Below are 17,830 nucleotides of genomic sequence, written 5' to 3' on the forward strand. Positions count from 1 at the left end.
CTACTTCTTCTTTATGGTCCTGGGGGTTAAACTCACACTAAGCAGATGCTCTGCTGCTTGCTACAGGTCTCCAGTCTGGTCTTCATTTCAATGACACTCTATTTCTGATTTGGTTTTAAGTAGCAAACCCAGCACAGACTTTTGATTCAGGATTTAATTCATTGTACATATTCTACACCATAAATATGTGCTACTTCATACATTGTGGATAATAGGTTTTGATTATACTTTGGACTTCAGATAAATTCATCAGAATCAATGTGTTTGTTAAAATATGTTGCAGTTTTACACAATACCTTATATCTTTTTCTGATCCTAACCCCAGCTCTAACTGGAACACCTTGCCTAATCCTAAACCTACAGATAAATGAAGCATAATTTTAATAGCAAGCCTCTAGTTCACATTTATCCTAACTCTTGCTAGGAATGTAGGTCTAAATTTTACTTGCATTCTGAACCTAAAGTTTTTAGATTGGTTTCCTATTTCCTTTCAGGTTTTATTTTCCATTATTTTTAAATTTTTATTTTATTGTAAAGAGGCTTACAGAGGAATTACAGTTACATGTGTAAGGTAATGAGTATATTTCTAGTTGAACATTGTTACCCTCTTCTTTGTTGTTCTCCCATTATCCCTTCCCCATCTCCCTCCCTCCTCCCATCTCACGTTGTAAAGTTCATTTTCAATATACTGTGTTATGAGTATCATTGTTGCAATGGGTCATCTTGTGTTGAAACTAAATTTTCTTTTTCTCTAACCCTAATTCTAATTCTGCCTGGGATCCTAACCCTAATCATAATAAAAATGATAGCTCAATTCAAAAGTTAACAAAAATATTGAAGTTTTTATTCATCCTGTTAATCCACTGTACATCTTGAATTAAGTTGCAGTTCACCTTAAATCTTCCAAATTAGATTATACGTGCAAATATAAAGATGTCATTTTATGTGAACAATAGAAGATCTTTGGAGTAAGGAGTAGTGAAAAGGAAAGAGGGAGTATAATCAAATGCTTTAAATATATTTTGGAAAGAGTATAATGAAACTGCCACTTTGTCAATTAATAACCATTAACAAAATAACTAAAAATTAATAAGTAAATAACACACTGCCTTCTAGTGTTCTTTAAGAGAGCAATGATATGTCTTGTGAATAAAATACTTGTGTTAGATAAACTTTGTTCATGCATAATTTATATTGGTATTGGTCAATTATTTAACTTAATCAATAAAAATATCAAATAAGATTCCATGATAAAAAATATAAATCAGTTACTTAGTAAGTGTTTGAGAAAAAATAGTCATGACTTTTAAAAAACTAAATTTCTATTTCCCTACAAAGTAATAATTTAGGTTTACTAATCTAGTATTTCTAGTAAGTTTGGAGAACATAATTGGTATGAAAAACAACTAACTGTACATCTTGTTTCTTGAACGAGTGATGTTCTTAAACATTGTCTTTTATTCAAATGAATACTTAGGTTTCGTTTTCAAAATAAATGCAATTTTATTTCCTTTCAGAAGAAGTACATTCCCTGCAATTAAATGTATTAGTATATTCAGGTATTTAAAAGCTAAATTTTCTATGTTTGTTATGTAGCTCTTCATATTCAGAATGACATGGTTTTCTATTCGTAAATGTGTAACCTCTGCGATTTTTGCTTCATTAATATAAGTTATCTCATGAGGTTGTTGTGAAGGCTCCAGTAAACAGTGTGGTCAAAATTTACTGAATTCTAAATTTTAAATCTAATCATTTTTAGCCTTTGATTATATCATTCATTGACTCTTCGGAGCAATTAAACTGAAATAAATACTACTTTAAAAACATTTCACTCACATTATAAATACTATTAACATAGCTTACACAGAAACTAATTGTTTCAAAATCACCATATTTGATGATCTTAGTGTGAAGAATGTAGACAGTAGAAGGCCCTTATACTCAATAATATTTTTGGTTAACTTAAATCAAATATATATGGATTTCTAATTTGGAAGTTAATCACATGGAAACAGGAAAATAATAAGAAAAATGATTACTTTGGGACCATTTTCTTCTTGAAAAATGCAGAAAAATATCTCTAAGAAACATATTTTTTAATAAAATGTTTCAACCTTTAGGTAAAGTGCCTTATACATTAATATAAAGCTTATCTCAAAATAGAAATTCTGCAACTAATCTAATGTATGTTTTTATGAACAAAATGCTGTGACTTCTAGTCTTGTTATGTGATTTTAATTATATTTTTACTTGTGACATGATTCCTATTTACACTTAATAATAACTTCTGTAATCATACATTCATGCCTGTACACACTAACTTATGTAAGATAATATTCAAACAAAATTATCTTTTTTCCTTTCTCCCACAGGGAGAAAGGAAATGAAACACTGTAAAAGAGAGTCTTTATGAAATAGAAATTTATAAAGTGAGGATGGGATCATGAGCACTTTCTAATTGGCTGAACAGGAATTCTCATTTCTACCATACTTTCTAAACTTTTAATCACACACGGAAATCCACAAAATCTGAAGTTCATATGAAGGAATTACATTCCTAAATGATGTGGCAGCCCTGCTCAAAAATTTGGTCTAATCACTAGTCCTTTGTGCTTGCTGGCTGATCTACTTCTCAATCATATGTTTCATATTATTTAGCATATTAGTAATTCAGCTGTGAGTACATAGCAGGCGACTCCTGAAATCATAGCTATTGCTGGGTAATATTCAGGGGAGAGGAAAAAGATTTTATTAATCTGCAGTTCCTCCCTTTGGTCTTCACTATACCAATTAATTGTTAAAACAATCACATAAGATGTAGTTATTTTTTCTTTTTTTAAGTAGAGATTAGGCAAGTGTTTTTCGCGGTAAAAAGTGAAGACAGTTGTATCAGAGCTCGGGTATGAGCACCTTCTCCCTAACAAATAATGCTCTATGGGCTGTAAATATGGAAGCCACACTAAAATTCTCTCTCTCTCTATACACACAGATACTCTCTCTCTCTCTCTCGCTCTCTCTCTCTCTCTCACTCTCATGCCCTTGGATTCTCAGTTTGTGTGCAGTTTTTTGGCCTTTATTTTGGTCTTGTTGATGTTCTATGTGTAGGGCATCTTTAAGAATCTTTTGTAGGGCTGGTTTGGTGGAGATATATTGTTTCAATATTTCTTTGCTATGGAAGGTTTTACGTGGACCTTCAGTTATGCAGGAGAGTTTAGCTGGGTATAGAATTCTTGGTTGATAGTTATTTGTCTTTAGGGCATAGCATACATCATTCCAGGTTCTTCTTGCTTTGATTGTCTCTGCTGAGAAATCTGAAGTGATTCTAATTGGTTTCCCTTTATAGGTGATTGATTTTTTCTCCTTGACCGCTTTAAGGATGTTTTCCTTGGTCTGAATTGATCCTGTGTGAATTATAATGTGACAGTGGGATGTCCTATTCTTGTCTGGTCTATTTAGAGATGTAAAAGTTTCTTGAATCTGAATAGGCCTTCTTTTTGCAGTTTGGGAAGTTCTCTGCTAGCGTCCTATTAAACAAATGTCCTAGACCATTAACTTCTGTATCTAGGTGCTCCTCTACACCCATTATCCTCAGATTAGGCCTTCTGATGGTGTCTTCCAAGTGTTGAATAGATCTATCATATTTCTTGGATATGTCTTAGATGGTTGTATGTTCTTTCTCTATAATATCTAGGCTTTCTTCAGTCTCTGAAATTCGATCTTCTGCATGGTCTAACCTACTATTAAGAGTTTCTACTTTGTTTTTTTTTTTTATTTCTTTTCCTTCTAGTTGGTCGGCTTTGATGGCTTTAAATTCTTTGTTGGAGCTTTGTTTTAGATCTTGTATGAATTTCTTTACTTCCTTAATTTGGTGCTCAATGTTTTTATTCTCAAATCACTTGGTTGTTTGGTTATGGTTTCCTTGCACTTCCATTGCATTCCATCTATTTGGTTCCATTCATCATTCCCTTTGTGGTCTCCCTCAGTTCTTTCAGCTCTCTGTTTATGGATTCCATCAATGCCTTTAGTGATCTTTCTGTATTTTCATCCTGCTCTCTCAATTCCTGTATTACTCTTTGATTAGTTTCCTCTTGTTCACGCAATTCGTGTAGTTCTCTCTGAGTGTTATCAGCCTGCTCATGCCATTCCTGACTTTCTCTTTGACTGATATCAGCCTGCTCTCGCCATTCCTATATTTCTCTTTGAATTTTCTCAGCCTGTTCATGCCATTCCTGTATCAATCTTTGAGTAGCTTCCTCACACTCATGATATTCCTGTATTGACCTTTGTTTGGCCTCCTCTCTCCCTATCACGCTCATACAGATTCCTTTGCAGATTTTCAATCTTTTCATTTACCACGTTTACCAGTAGTGTTTGTAGAGCTTGTTGGGAACTCTCCAATGTATTATTCATTATCTGTTCTGTCCCCTGATTGTCATGAGTGGGAGTTGAGATACCTGGACTTGCCATTTTTCTTGTGTTTTTCTGGCTTGCCCTGCCCATTTTTGATGAAAGTAACACCAGTTTGGGCTACAACACTATTTTAAGGCAAGCATCAACCGAAGTCTGTAGTTGCACAGTCAAAAGTCTGCAGATACAATCTAGTTCAACAGATATAGCTATTCAACATCAAACAACTATGTATTAATGGGCTATGAGCCGCAAAGATTTTGGCAAACAGAAATTATTAGGTTTAGGGAGAGATGTGGGTAAAAATAGGAATAGAGGGATGTGAAAAGGCAAAGGGAGAATTAACTAATTCTTAATCTCAAAGTGGTAAATAGGTTGGATAGGATGAAAGTGGAGAGAGAGATAAAAGAAGAAAGAGGAAGAAAAAAAAGACAAGAAAAATTAGAAAAATGAAAATAGAACCTTAAAAATTATGCAAATTTGAAAACGTAATATTCACAAAAGAACATGGATAGAATAAGAAAATGGAAGGGATAGAAAGGAGATGTGAAAAACTTAAAAATAAAAATGCTTAAAATGTTATATATTTATAAAGAGGTAGTACTGCTATTAAGGAATTTAAGTCTAAGAGGTTTTAAGCTGAATAATAAATTTCTGGATTAAGCGTGTACACAATTGGGGCTAAGGTGTAATAATTGACTACGGGTATATCTGATGAGCAGAACAGCAATTAAGTCATGCAAAGAAGAATGAAATAGAAGAAAAAGTGAAAAGAATGAGAAGGAAAGGAAAAAAAGATCAAAAGGTCAGTAGAGCTAAACAAAAAAAGTTTAAAAAAAGAGAAAAAACACCCACATAAACATTATAAGAGGAAGAAAAACAAAGTTAATAGAAAACAAAAAAAAAGTTAAAAATTAAAAAAAGTTTTAGAAAAATTTTTTTTATAAAAGGTACAAAAAAAGTGTGCTTTGATTTTTTTGGGGGGATGGGATGATCCTGTATCTCCCTTGTGTACGTAACCAGTCTCTTGTTGGAGTCTCTGGTCTCTTTGTCGTGTTTTATTTTCCTGTGGCTTGGCTGGTTTCTTAAGTCAGTTTGTTTGAGCAAGCAGAAAAATGCTCTGCTTTACCCAGGATTTTATGATTCCCATCCCAGGCTAGTTCAATGGGATGGAAATCTGCTTTGAGTATCACAAAAGAGGGAGATGGTTGTTTCCTCTAGTTTGGAGATGCTGTGATGAGGCTAGGTTCTGGGTAGAGTTGAGACCTTTCAGCAAACAGCAGCTTTTCCCTGAGGAAAAGCTTCTGGAGCTCAGCCTGGAGCCATTCTCAGGGTCTATGTTTACTGAATTTCAATTGATTGTCAAAGAAGCTGTAGGGAGGTGCAGCCTCTGGCTCTGTTTACCCAGTGAAGATATCCACTGCTGGGACTGGCGGAGCTTGCTCAGCCCTGGCTGGGTGACTTTTCCCTCGGTGGAGCTGAACCTGGAAGGTCCGGTTCAGGTCCTGTGACCTGCTAAATGACTCTTGTTTTCTTCCAAGGCCTCAGTTGGAGCTACCTGCTCAGCCAGGCCTTGGTCAGTATCAAATATGGAAATCCCCCTAGTGGTGGGGAGGGGTGACCTTCCCTCCTCTGTCCCTGAGATGGAGTGAGGATGTCAGGCTACTCAAACCAGACTCGGTTCCTGGGTCATCTCTGATCTGCGAACTACAGGATGAAGATGTCTGCACCTTGTCAGTTCTTGCTGGTGTTGAGTAGTATCCGCTTGCCCACCGCATTTGGTGCATTTGTCCCGGACTCTCTGTGTTGCAGGTATGGCCGTTACGGCCGCCTCTGCCGCGGCTGCAGCCGCGGCTGCTGGCAAGTGTTCATATCTGTCTCCTTGCCTGGATTTTCCCTCTCTGGCCTAACTCTCTGTCCTGTGATGGCATACTTGATGTGATTCTCTGGCTTACGACTGTTCACTGGAACACTAAAACTGCTTTCTATGCGAGAGCTTGTTTATCCTCCAGCTTCTCCTCTGCCATCTTCCAACACACTTACTTACCTATCACTTCCGATCACAAATCCTCTCATGAATTTTTATAGTATCTTTGAATAAATCACATGATTTTCATGTACTTATCGTCTTAAGGAAAGACAGTCTGCTTCTATATCTATTGTTCTATGTGACAAACCCTTTTTTTTGTTGCTCTGTTTGCTGAATAAATGTCTTACAGGAAAGAGGATATTGACAGCAAATCTGGGTGTAATTTTCATTTTTTAAATTTGAAATATAATATAAACTTTGTTGTGACTTGTCATTTTCTAAAAATGAGTGATATTCATGAACACTAATATTTTGGTGACTTTAAGTATAGTGAGACTTGATGTGGTAGTTCTTGTGTCTAATTGACTTAACAATTAGATTATCTATGTATAAACATGTGCATTGCACATTTTTATTTTTGTATATAAAATAGTCCCCAAGGATTTACTTTAAAGTGATAATGTGTGGTTTCTTCCTGTTCCAAACTTTGTATTTATTTCATTAAAAGTACTAGAAATACATGATGTTTACTCCAGCAATTTAAAAGATCAGAATATATTTCTAAAGAGAATGGATTTATTGGTTAAACAGAAAAGAGTAAAATAATCAGGTTTCTTGCTTGAGACTACATGTAGCTCAAGATGAGACTCAAAGAAAAATTCATATTAATATTACTGAGATTTATATCACAATATAAGCAATATAGGTATTTTAAGGAATTGGTCATCCAAAACCCTAGATGCCTAATGGATGAAGAATGGAATTGAAATTAGCAGAGGAAAACAATTCAACCTGCAGATATTATGATTTTATAATACTAACATGAAAGAAATGGAGCTTTTGCCTTTTTGAAGAAGAAAGTTTTGCCAGTAATTTCAATGTAAGGCAACAGTTGTAATGAGTCTACAGTCTTTTCCTCCAAGATATCCAAGAATAATATTCTCATCCTCTGAAGAGTAAATAAGTAATTATTTTAATTAGCTTTGTTTAATATTAATTTACTTGTAGCAAATAGGTTAAAATGTCTGCTATCTTTCTTTCAATGTAATAACATAAATTTCATATTTTTACTGTCTCTTCATACAAGCCTGAAACCACTATTTCAAAGTAACACAAACAAAAAACAAAAATAACCTGATACAACCATCACAAATCCTAAATTATGTGAAAAAATCAACAACATATAAAATAAATCTGACGAAGAGGAAAAACAATGGCAGAATAACAACAGAAAATTACTATACCTCTCCCTAATGAAACAGAGATTTAGAGTCCTAGCTGGTACTCCACTTCTAGAGGGTCACATCAAGTCAGCTATAATTATATATAGATGTACTATTCAAAAGACGATTTAAGAAATCTATGAAAAGTTACCCAGCCAGGCAGGTGACTGCTGTGACTGTGTTGGCCAACAAATTCAAAAGCACAGCTGCAGTGTGGAAATAAAAGATCCACATGGGAAAAAGCAGGAACAGAAGTATACATTGGAGACAACCACATCCATAATCATAGACAGTTCAAGATACCACTGGCAGCCCGAACTGTCATTGGACCAACATTATTAACATCACAACATCTCATACGGCTTGGGAAAATTATACTAAGAGAAAATAGAAAAGAATGCACACTCAGAGTAATATAGGTTTCATAGATTCATTCATTTATGGTAGCTAGAAGGTGCCTACAAATCTACAAGTGCAAGAGAGATTCTACATCATCCCAGATAGAATGGCCGATAATGGAAAACTGACAATAGCGAATGCTGACGTGGATATAGCCAAAGGGGAACTCAATTACACTGTTGGAGGGAAATTAAACTTGTTCAACCACTCAGGCATGACGTATGGACTTTCCTCAAAAGACTAAACATAGATTTCCCTTATAACCTCATAATTCCTGTCACGGACAGTAATCCAATAAATAACAAACAAGCTCACATGAAAGCTACCAGCATAACAATGTTCATGGTCCAGTCCCAGAGTTCAAGGACTGGAAAAAAGTTACCACTGCTGGTATTTGTTTCCCCAAATATGAACCTTTTGACATAAGATACCAATTCATTCTATTTGCAGCAGCTAGGATAGGACTTGAATGTAGTGGGTGATAAACTGGCTTCTTTGTTGAATGCTAGGCAAAGCTGTAGGCAGTCCAAGAAAAAGGAGATTTTTTTTGTTGTTGTTGTTAGTCAAGGGGCTTGAAGTCTATGTTTGGCCACTGTCTCTGAGCTCTTCAACTCAAGGTGAGTGCTCTACTTCTTGAACCACAGTTCCACTTTTGTTTTTCTGGTGGTTAATTGGAGATGAGTCTCAGAGACTTTCCTGCCTAGGCTGGCTTTGAACAGCAGTCCTCAGATCTCAGCTTCCTGAGTAGCTAGGATTACAGCTGTGAGCCACTGGCACCAGTTTAAAAATGTGGGACTTTTATAAAAGAAAATCCACCTCTTCACCTCTGTCTAAACTTCAGATATCACTATTAGAACACTTCATCCTTGACTCATTTCATCAGACATTTGTAAATTTTCTCTTTTCCTTCATGTGGGAATACTGCAGTCAATATCAACACATTTGAGGGACTGGATCAATTATATGGTAATTGCTAGCACCTAAATCAAGAACTTTTACATCAAAAAAATGAAACCCTCATTTGGAATAATTGTTTTCTCTTTTTATTACAAATCTGTGCTTTATTACTTCCTAAAGTGATATTGGACCTCCTAACAGAGTGATGATATTTTCTTTCTCTTCAGCAATTGGCCTTCTTCCACATGTGGTCAAATATTTAAGAATTCAAAGATTTCCATTGAAAATTCATTAACCTGATGTCTAAGAATATGTGCATTTCTGGAATGTGGTCTGCTGTCTTGTTCTTACATGCACAGGACGTCTATGATTTATTTGTTCTACAAGGAATACTATTTTCCAATCTTTGTGTGACCAATTTTAATCTCTCTGATCAGTCTTTTAGACCCTCTCTCTGGAGTCTCATTTCAGTCTGCCTCATCAAAAATATCTTATTTATCAGCTAAATTATTCTCAGCTTCTGTTTTTGCCTGACTTCATGTGGGCTGTGATAGCAGTGCTTACTGGAGTTTTTTGTTTGTTTTGTTTTTAGCGGTCTAGGATTACTCTTTGATGTATTAGCTTCTCTGGGCCCCAGTGATCCGCTGGCCTAGAGTCAATGGGTTTTTCTCCTAAACGTACAAATCCAGCTGACTATATTCCTGTTTTTATTGTCTCAAAATGAGGCAATCTGGCATCCTTGGAAATCCAGGAATACTTCTCTGTAACCACTTACAGAAATGGTCTATCAAGATGGCTTCTCAAGGTTGACTGTGAAAAGTGTTCATTTCCAACTCACCTCCATAAAACAGATCACTTCCCTGGGAGCAAAATTTTGGAAAGAAGGTTCCCCTTCTCTTATGATAGATCAAACCGTAATATTGTGCAGTTGTGGACAGCCTGGAACACATTTCCCAAGAATATTCTGTAGTGTAAAAGAGGACCAACTATCAAAATAAAGTTGAAAATACTTGTCTACTGCAGACTGATTTATCTTGCTTATAACTTTTGTTGTTTTCATTACTTCAAACACATGGGTAATTTGTATTGGTATTAGACAAGTTTCAAAGGATTAATGGAATAAATATTCAGTTTAGTTTCATATATCCAATATAATACACTTAACCCTTTATGCAAAATTAAATGCAACTGTCAAGAATATAAAATAAGCCTCAATATGTATAATCTGGCACACATACACTATCATCTACTCAGAAATTCAGTCTCTCTATAAGTATTTATTTGGTACAAAATAAGAAAAATTTAATTAAAGAATATGACTTTTATGTATCATCTGAAATTCTCCTCGTGTATATAGTTGTATATAATTTTGTAGATGTCACCTAGACAGGAATTTAACATGTATGTAGAACTCAAATTTCTAGAATTTAAGCTTGATGAGATGAGTCATACCCTCATGTAGTGTGGTGCAAATTTTACCACAGTGATGAATCCTGCTAGCTCATACCAAAATCATGTGCAATAATGTATTATTTGATGTTAAGATGAGTGCTAAGTGTAAAATACACTTTGCTTTAATACATTAATTCACAGATATGAAACAATAATGATATATCATTTGTTTAAATTCTAATGCTTCTCAATTTTACAATTCATGAAATATATCATTAAAATTAGTTTCACTTTCTTCTTTTCTATAGCTACTAAAATTATATATTAAACATTCAATATTAAGAATTCAGTAATAAGTAACCTATTATTAAAATTATATACTATTAAACTGTGATTTGAAGTATAGTTCTAACAAATTTTGATATAAATATATTTAATAGAATTGTGGGTAATTACTTTTAAACCTACCTGCTTGTTATTTGTTTCCTAGTTGTGTCATCTGTTATTCTTGGTCCAAGTCATCTCTCCACCATAATTGTTTAATTTTCGATTTTTTCTCTATTGGTTTACTGATTTTGCATTTTGTTTTCCCTTTTCAGTGACTGACATGAGGTTGAAAAATCTGTATGGTAGTTTATTACTTGTATACTATAGTAAAATTCCTGTCTTTGAGTTCATTTCACTTGGAATCACCTTATATGGTCATATGTACATAGCAATTGAGCTATTCTGTTCATCTACTAAGATTATCCTTGATGTACACAATAATGCTGCCCTATTACCCAGTAATCACACTTCTGGGCATTTACTCAAGTGACCACAAACAAGGACACACTAAAGCTACCAGCACAATTATGTTTATCACTGTGTTATTTACCATAGCTAAGATGGAATCAATCCAGTTGCCCCTCAGTAGATGAATGGTTCAAGAAAATATAACACACACACACATAGATGGAATCAACCCAGTTGCCCCTCAGTAGATGAATGGCTCATGAAAATGTAAAACACACACATGCACCCATACATACACATGGGATACTATGCTTCCATCAGAAATAATGATACCACACGATTTGTAAGGAAATGGAAGATCTTGGAAAAATCACATTAAGTGAAGTAAGCCAGACTTAAAGAAAAATAGGTCCCATGGGTTCCCTTATTTTTAATAATTAATTCATATCAAGGATAATGTCATGTATTTTAATTTGACATTTTTTTATGTTGAGCATACATTATTGCTATATTTTTGTTATTGTTTCTGAAAACAGACAGGTATATTTAAAGAATTACGTTCATCTGATCCATTACTGAAGGAAGAAAAACTAAAAGAGCAACCTAAAATAAAGAACAATTCCTATTTATTTAGCTTCATTCCTATGTAAGTCCAGTGTTGTCCACTGTATTCTCATGTTGTACATTACAACTCTATACTTGGTCATCCTATATATGTACAATCATCTATATTGTGACCTAAATGTCCCAGCAATTGCAGTTTGCTTTACTTTTTGAAAAATTTCTCTGTTGTTTTAGGTTTTGTGTGTGTGTGGGGGGGGGGGTGTGGGTGTGGGTGTGTGGTTTTATAAAGATCAGAAAACAATATTTTTCTTCATTTAGAATACATCTTTCAGGTCATTGTAAGTTGTGGATAATGGGAGAAGTCTCTTACTATTTTAAGGATGAAACAGAAAACTATATTTGTGCATGCACCAAAGTTGCTTTATTAGTCTGTAGTTGAACACTTACCTTCTATTTATATCTTGCCTGTTGTGAATAATGTGAATAACAATGAACTACAGATATATTTATGAGTTACCCAGAGAGAAATAATCATGTTATTGGTGGGTGAGATGGTATTTCAACTTTGTATTTCTTTGGAATAATGCATACTACTTTCTACAACGAGAATACTACCCTGTATTTTGACAAAGAGTGTAGAAAAGTTCCTTTTCTCCACACTCTCACCAACATTATTACCTTTTGAGGTTTGTACAAGGACATATTTTTACTATGTGCAATACCCCAGACTGGCCTTAGACTCAAATCCTCTTATTCCAACCTCTGAAATGCTTGGAATTACAAGCCTTTACCACCACACCAAGTTCCTCTGATTTTTTTTATAAGAGTTATAATAGTTATGAAATAGTATCGTACTAATTTTGAATTGCATTTCTGTAATGACTTCTGTTCAGAAAGCATTAAGGTAGCATAGAAGTGGTATTAAACACAACTTTTTAAACCCACTGGTGATTTTCAGGACTATTTGGAAAACATGTCTATTCAGAACTTTTGTCCATTTTTAATCAAGTTCCTTGTTAATCTCATCAGTAATCTCTATATAGAAAATCAATAATTAATTCAAGGTAGTAGAAAGACAAAATGAGCAACTCCTAATATTTTTCAATATTTAATAAAATGATATTGCTTAAATCATTTTGTGTTTATGCTTGAGACTATATAACTCAATTTAGTTAGACCTTTTATAAGACTATATATCTTTTATTTATTTTATGCTGATTGCTCTTTCCAAAGCCTGTGTGTCTAATTTTCCTGGTCTCATGTAGTTCAGATTTCAAACTGAAGAATAAATTGAAGGAAGCAACCAAAAAATAGAGTTTCCCTCATCTGATGATGCCTCTACTAGAATGAGGAAAGAGTTCATCCTGCTAAGGACCTATGATAGTATATCAAAAAGAGAATTAATTCTTCTAGGTCTTCCCTATCTTTGCAATTTAACTTAAACGATGTAAAACACAATATATTGCTCAGTTACTTTTAGGATTTATCAGTTTTGCACATTTTCATATGGACTTCACCTCAGTCTACAACATTCCTACATTATTCTGTCCTTGATATTTTTACACTATCAAGACATAAGATAACCAGTTTGATTTACAGCATGAGAAGTTATCCACCTGGCTTCCTTGGATGCAAAGCATAGTCAATGGATAATATTACTTCTGGTTTCTCACTACATATAATGATTTCTGTAATATATATCACATTCTGTTTAGTATTACAAAAGAACTGTTAGCCGGCGCTGGTGGCTCATACCTATAATCCTAGCTACTGAGGAGGCTGAAATTTGAGGATTGCAGTTTAAAGCCAGCATGGGCATGAAAGTCTGTGAGACTTTTATCTCCAAAAAAAACACTAGAAAACTGGAAATGATGCTGTGGCTCAAGTGGTAGAGCGCTAGCCTTGAAGTGAAGAGCTGAGGGACAGCACCCAAGCCCAGAGTTCAAGCCCCACAAACAAAACAAAAACAAAAAAACCTGCTGGCTAAGCTGAAACCTCATTCATAGAAGTTTATGTTAATTATTTCACCAGTTTTATGTCTCTTAGTTTTTAAGAAAACGTTTACTATAATGCTAATGTTATTCCCATTTTAGTGTTGAGAAAATTGTAATTAAAGGAACTAAGTGCATGGCCTAAAGACACACAGGAGGAAGGAAATTAGTCAAAGTTTCCAAAAACCTTTCAGCAATACAAAAATGGTAGGTAAAATCTCTCCATTCTCTTATACTCTCAATTCAATATTCATATTATCCAATAACTAATAGCATAACAATTATTGCCCATGGTGTGGGGAAATCTGTGGGGAACACAGGTAGCAAAGATGGCCCTGAGAGGAAGTTGAGTGGGCAGAGCAGGATTTGTTTAGGTTCAGTGTGTAAACAACTCATGGAAGCTTAGGTGCATGATAAGGTATGGCCTTTCAGTGATTGGTTGGTTCCATTTCCTCCCCTCTCACGCAGTCTTTTGCTTTAAAAAGGGGATGCTCCCTGTTAATAAAGGAGTTCCTGCTTGGTTTGACTCCCCGCTGCATCTGATTGTCTCCTGGGTAAAGGAGGCTGGGGAACAGACAAGCTCTTGTGTTCTTTAACAATTGCAGATGGTGATGCTCTAGCTGATGGCTGTCCTGACCTTCCCAGTCCCGGCAATGGCTATGGAATCCACATCAACCTCAATGGGTGACCTGGGCAGTGATCAGCACTGGCAATGCAGAAATCATCAATAGCATCACAAGAGAAACTGTCCCTTCGACCTGGTAGCCTGACCTTCATTTTGATCACCACCCTATGTCATTATGTATGGACTGTGTAAAACATATTTCTGTAGGAGTTATCTATTTTAATGTTACCTGCTCTAATTGTTCTTTTACTAATTGCTTGTACAACCACCTTTTGTTATGTGTCCTGTAAATATATCTAAAACCTACTCTAGAACAAGCCCCACCTGTGGACTCTAAAGTGGCAAAGACTGCTATCCCATCCCTTACTAACGTTAAAGGGCTAATGACATTGTTGGCCTGGAAATGCTTTTGCTGATGGTTTTTCTATGCCTTCCTTGCATTATACGTGCACTGCAAAACTCTTATGAGACAGCTAGTTACATAAGATCAAGTTCCAAGTGTGAATAAATTTCCCCCGAGAGGAACCGCAGCCAGAGACGGGTAAGAGGGGGTGCCAGTATGACCAACCTAAGACAGGGCCTTCAGCTTTGCTCTGAAGAAGTTTCGGATGATGGATAAGGCAGAAAAGGTGATCTACCCAACCTGACAGGCGGGTTCATTTCTTTAAACAGAGACGGAGTGTTGGGAGCTGACAGTAAAGTTTAAAGGTCATCTTAACCCCTGTTCTCGCTTGAAGGCACGTACAAGGAACTTGCTTACTTGAAAGACACCAGGTGCCTGGGATTGCTTTGCTATGTCTGCACAGTTTGTTTCAAATTTTACTGGTTGGGACATTTCTAACTGTGGTGGAACTAATGTTTATTATTGTGCTAGGTGAGGACGAGAGGTAACTGGGACAAGCTCTTATGCACAAGGAACCTCCTTCCAGACTTGCCTCCAATCCCTTGCGTGGCCAAATGTAATCCTGTTAAAATAACCTTTACAGAGGAGGGGGAAAAGATAACTAACTGGGAGGTGGATCTGCCATTAAAACAAAAAGGGTGAATATGTGGGAAATCTGTGGGGAACACAGGTAGCTAAGATGGCCCTGAGAGGAAGTTGAGTGGGCAGAGCCGGATTTGTTTAGGTTCCGTGTGTAAACAACTCATGGAAGCTTAGGTGCATGATAAGGTATGGCCTTTCCGTGATTGCTGGGTTCCATTTCCTCCCTTCCCACGCAGTCTTTTGCTTTAAAAAGGGTATGCTCCCTATTAATAAACGAGTTCCTGCTTGGTTTGACTCCCCACTGCATCTGATTGTCTCCTGGGCTAAGGGAGGCTGGGGAAGGGGCAAGTGGCCGCACTTTGCACTTACCTTTCCTCGGACCCCGTCCATCCAAAGACGGACGAAGACCCAACACATGGTAATTGCTTTCTGCCACATTTTGTCTTCAACACAGACTGTGTTGGTGACATTGTGTTATCATGCACAGACTGAGATTATAAATTAAGATCCAAAGAGACCCCAATTTCTTCTGTCCCACAGTTCTAGTACCCTTTTAAAAAAGTACTTAAACTTTTAAATACCATCACTTACTGTCTTGTAAGAATCCCAAAATGAAATAAATTCACATATAATCACTCCAAAATGCTTTAAAAGTAGGAAATGATAAAAGAGTACTCCGTGAAGTAAAGTTTCTTCTACTTATAAAATTATTCTTAAAACCTTGTTCTTGTTGGTCACATCTGTAATCCTGCCCACTCGTCATATCTACTGAGGAGCTTGAGATCTGTGGATAAGTGTTGGAAGCCAATCAGAGCAAAAAATAATTCATAAAATTATTTTTTAAAAATGTAAATGAACTAGAAAAAGGCCAGGAATGGAGATGTAGTTCATATACTTGCTCACCAATCTAGAGAAGAAAGGCCTAGCAAGACCTTGAAGCCCTGAGTTTAAACTGAGCACGCCAACAAACAGGCATGCACATGCACTCCTGTGCACGTGTGCACATACACACACATACTTATTCAAAATATCTTCAGGTCAGTGATTTGTATTAATTTCTTTGTTAACGTTATTATATGGGTAAAATAATAGAAAGAAACTATTCTATCTCAGAACATTTTTAAACATTTTTTATTGTAAAAATACTTTATAGAGGGTTTACAGTTACATGAGCAAGGTAATGAGTACATTTCCTATCAAGAATTGTTAGCTCCCCTTTGTTTTTCCCCTACCACCCCTTCCCTTCTACCTCCACAAGTACACTCCTCACCTCCCCCACTCCTCCACCCTAACCCCGCCTAAATTGTAAAGTTCGTTTTTCAACATAGTGCCTTGTGCATCTCATTGTTTCAATGTGTCAACCTGTATCTCTATTTAAGCATTTTGTTTTTTTCCCTTTCCCTCCCCAAATTAGAGAAGTGTATATACAAGATGCAGGCACACCAACATCAAATACTGTGAAAACAGGGGTTATGCTGTGTGGGAGGACCATATAAAAAACAAAAAAATAACATCGCACATTATAGATGCGTTAAAAAAACAGCAAGAAAAAAAAAACACTTGTGTTCCTATCTTGAGGTTCATTTAGCTTAACATCACCTTATCTAGTCATATGCATATAGCTTTTGACCATTTCTGCTTATCACAGACATAGATTTACTTATTGCAAATAAGAGATACCATGGACCTATGTTTCTTTGGACTTGGCTTACGTCAGTTAATATAATTTTTTCTAAGTTTTTCCATTTCATAACAAATTGGGTGATGTCATTCATTCTGATGGACGATAGAATTCCCATACACACACACACACACACACACACACACACACACACACACAGCGTTTTCTTGATATATTCATCTACTTAGGGGCATCGGGGTTGGTTATATATCTTACCTATGGTAAATAATGCTGCAATAAACATATTTGTGCTGGTAGTTTTAGTATGGTCTTGTTTCTAATCATTTGGGTGAATGCCCAAAAGTGGGATTTCTGGGTAATAGGGGAGCTGTATTTTGAATCTTTTGAGGAACTTCCATACTGCTTTCCAAGTGGTTGAACAAGTTTATACTCCCACCAAGAATGCAGTAAGGTTCCCTTCTGGCCACATCCCCTCCAGCATCTGTTGTAAAAATTTGGAATGCTTCACGAATTTGCATGTCATCCTTACCCAGGGGCCAAGCTATTCTTCTCAACAGAGAAACCGCAGATTTAAACAACTGCTTAGATCAATTAGATTTAACAGACGCCTGCTGCATATTTCACCCAGCAGCATCAGAATATACTTTTTCTCAGCAGCACATGGAACATATTCCAAAATAGACCACATTTTAGGCCACAAAGCAAACTTGTCCAAATTCAGAAACATTGAAGTTATACCTTGAATTCTTTCAGACCACAAGGGAGTAAAATTAGAACTCAACACCAAAAGCCACCAAAGAAAGTCCGGTAACATATGGAGGCTGAACAAGACACTGCTGAATCACAAGTGGGTCATGGAAGAGATTAGAAAGGAAATTCAAATGTTCATGATATTCAACAAAAATGAGCACACAAATCACCAGCTCCTCTGGGACACAGCA

General features: G+C 35.9%; 1 pseudogene; it reads right to left on the reverse strand.

The window, feature by feature from the left end:
• Positions 1-17,377: 17,377 nt before the first annotated feature.
• Positions 17,378-17,443, reverse strand: LOC122126576 (annotated as a pseudogene).
• Between the last annotated feature and the right edge of the window lie 387 nt (positions 17,444-17,830).

The sequence above is a fragment of the Dipodomys spectabilis genome, unplaced genomic scaffold (genome assembly GCF_019054845.1).
Source record: "Dipodomys spectabilis isolate Male_0828 unplaced genomic scaffold, ASM1905484v1 ptg000285l, whole genome shotgun sequence".
Taxonomy (NCBI): domain Eukaryota; kingdom Metazoa; phylum Chordata; class Mammalia; order Rodentia; family Heteromyidae; genus Dipodomys; species Dipodomys spectabilis.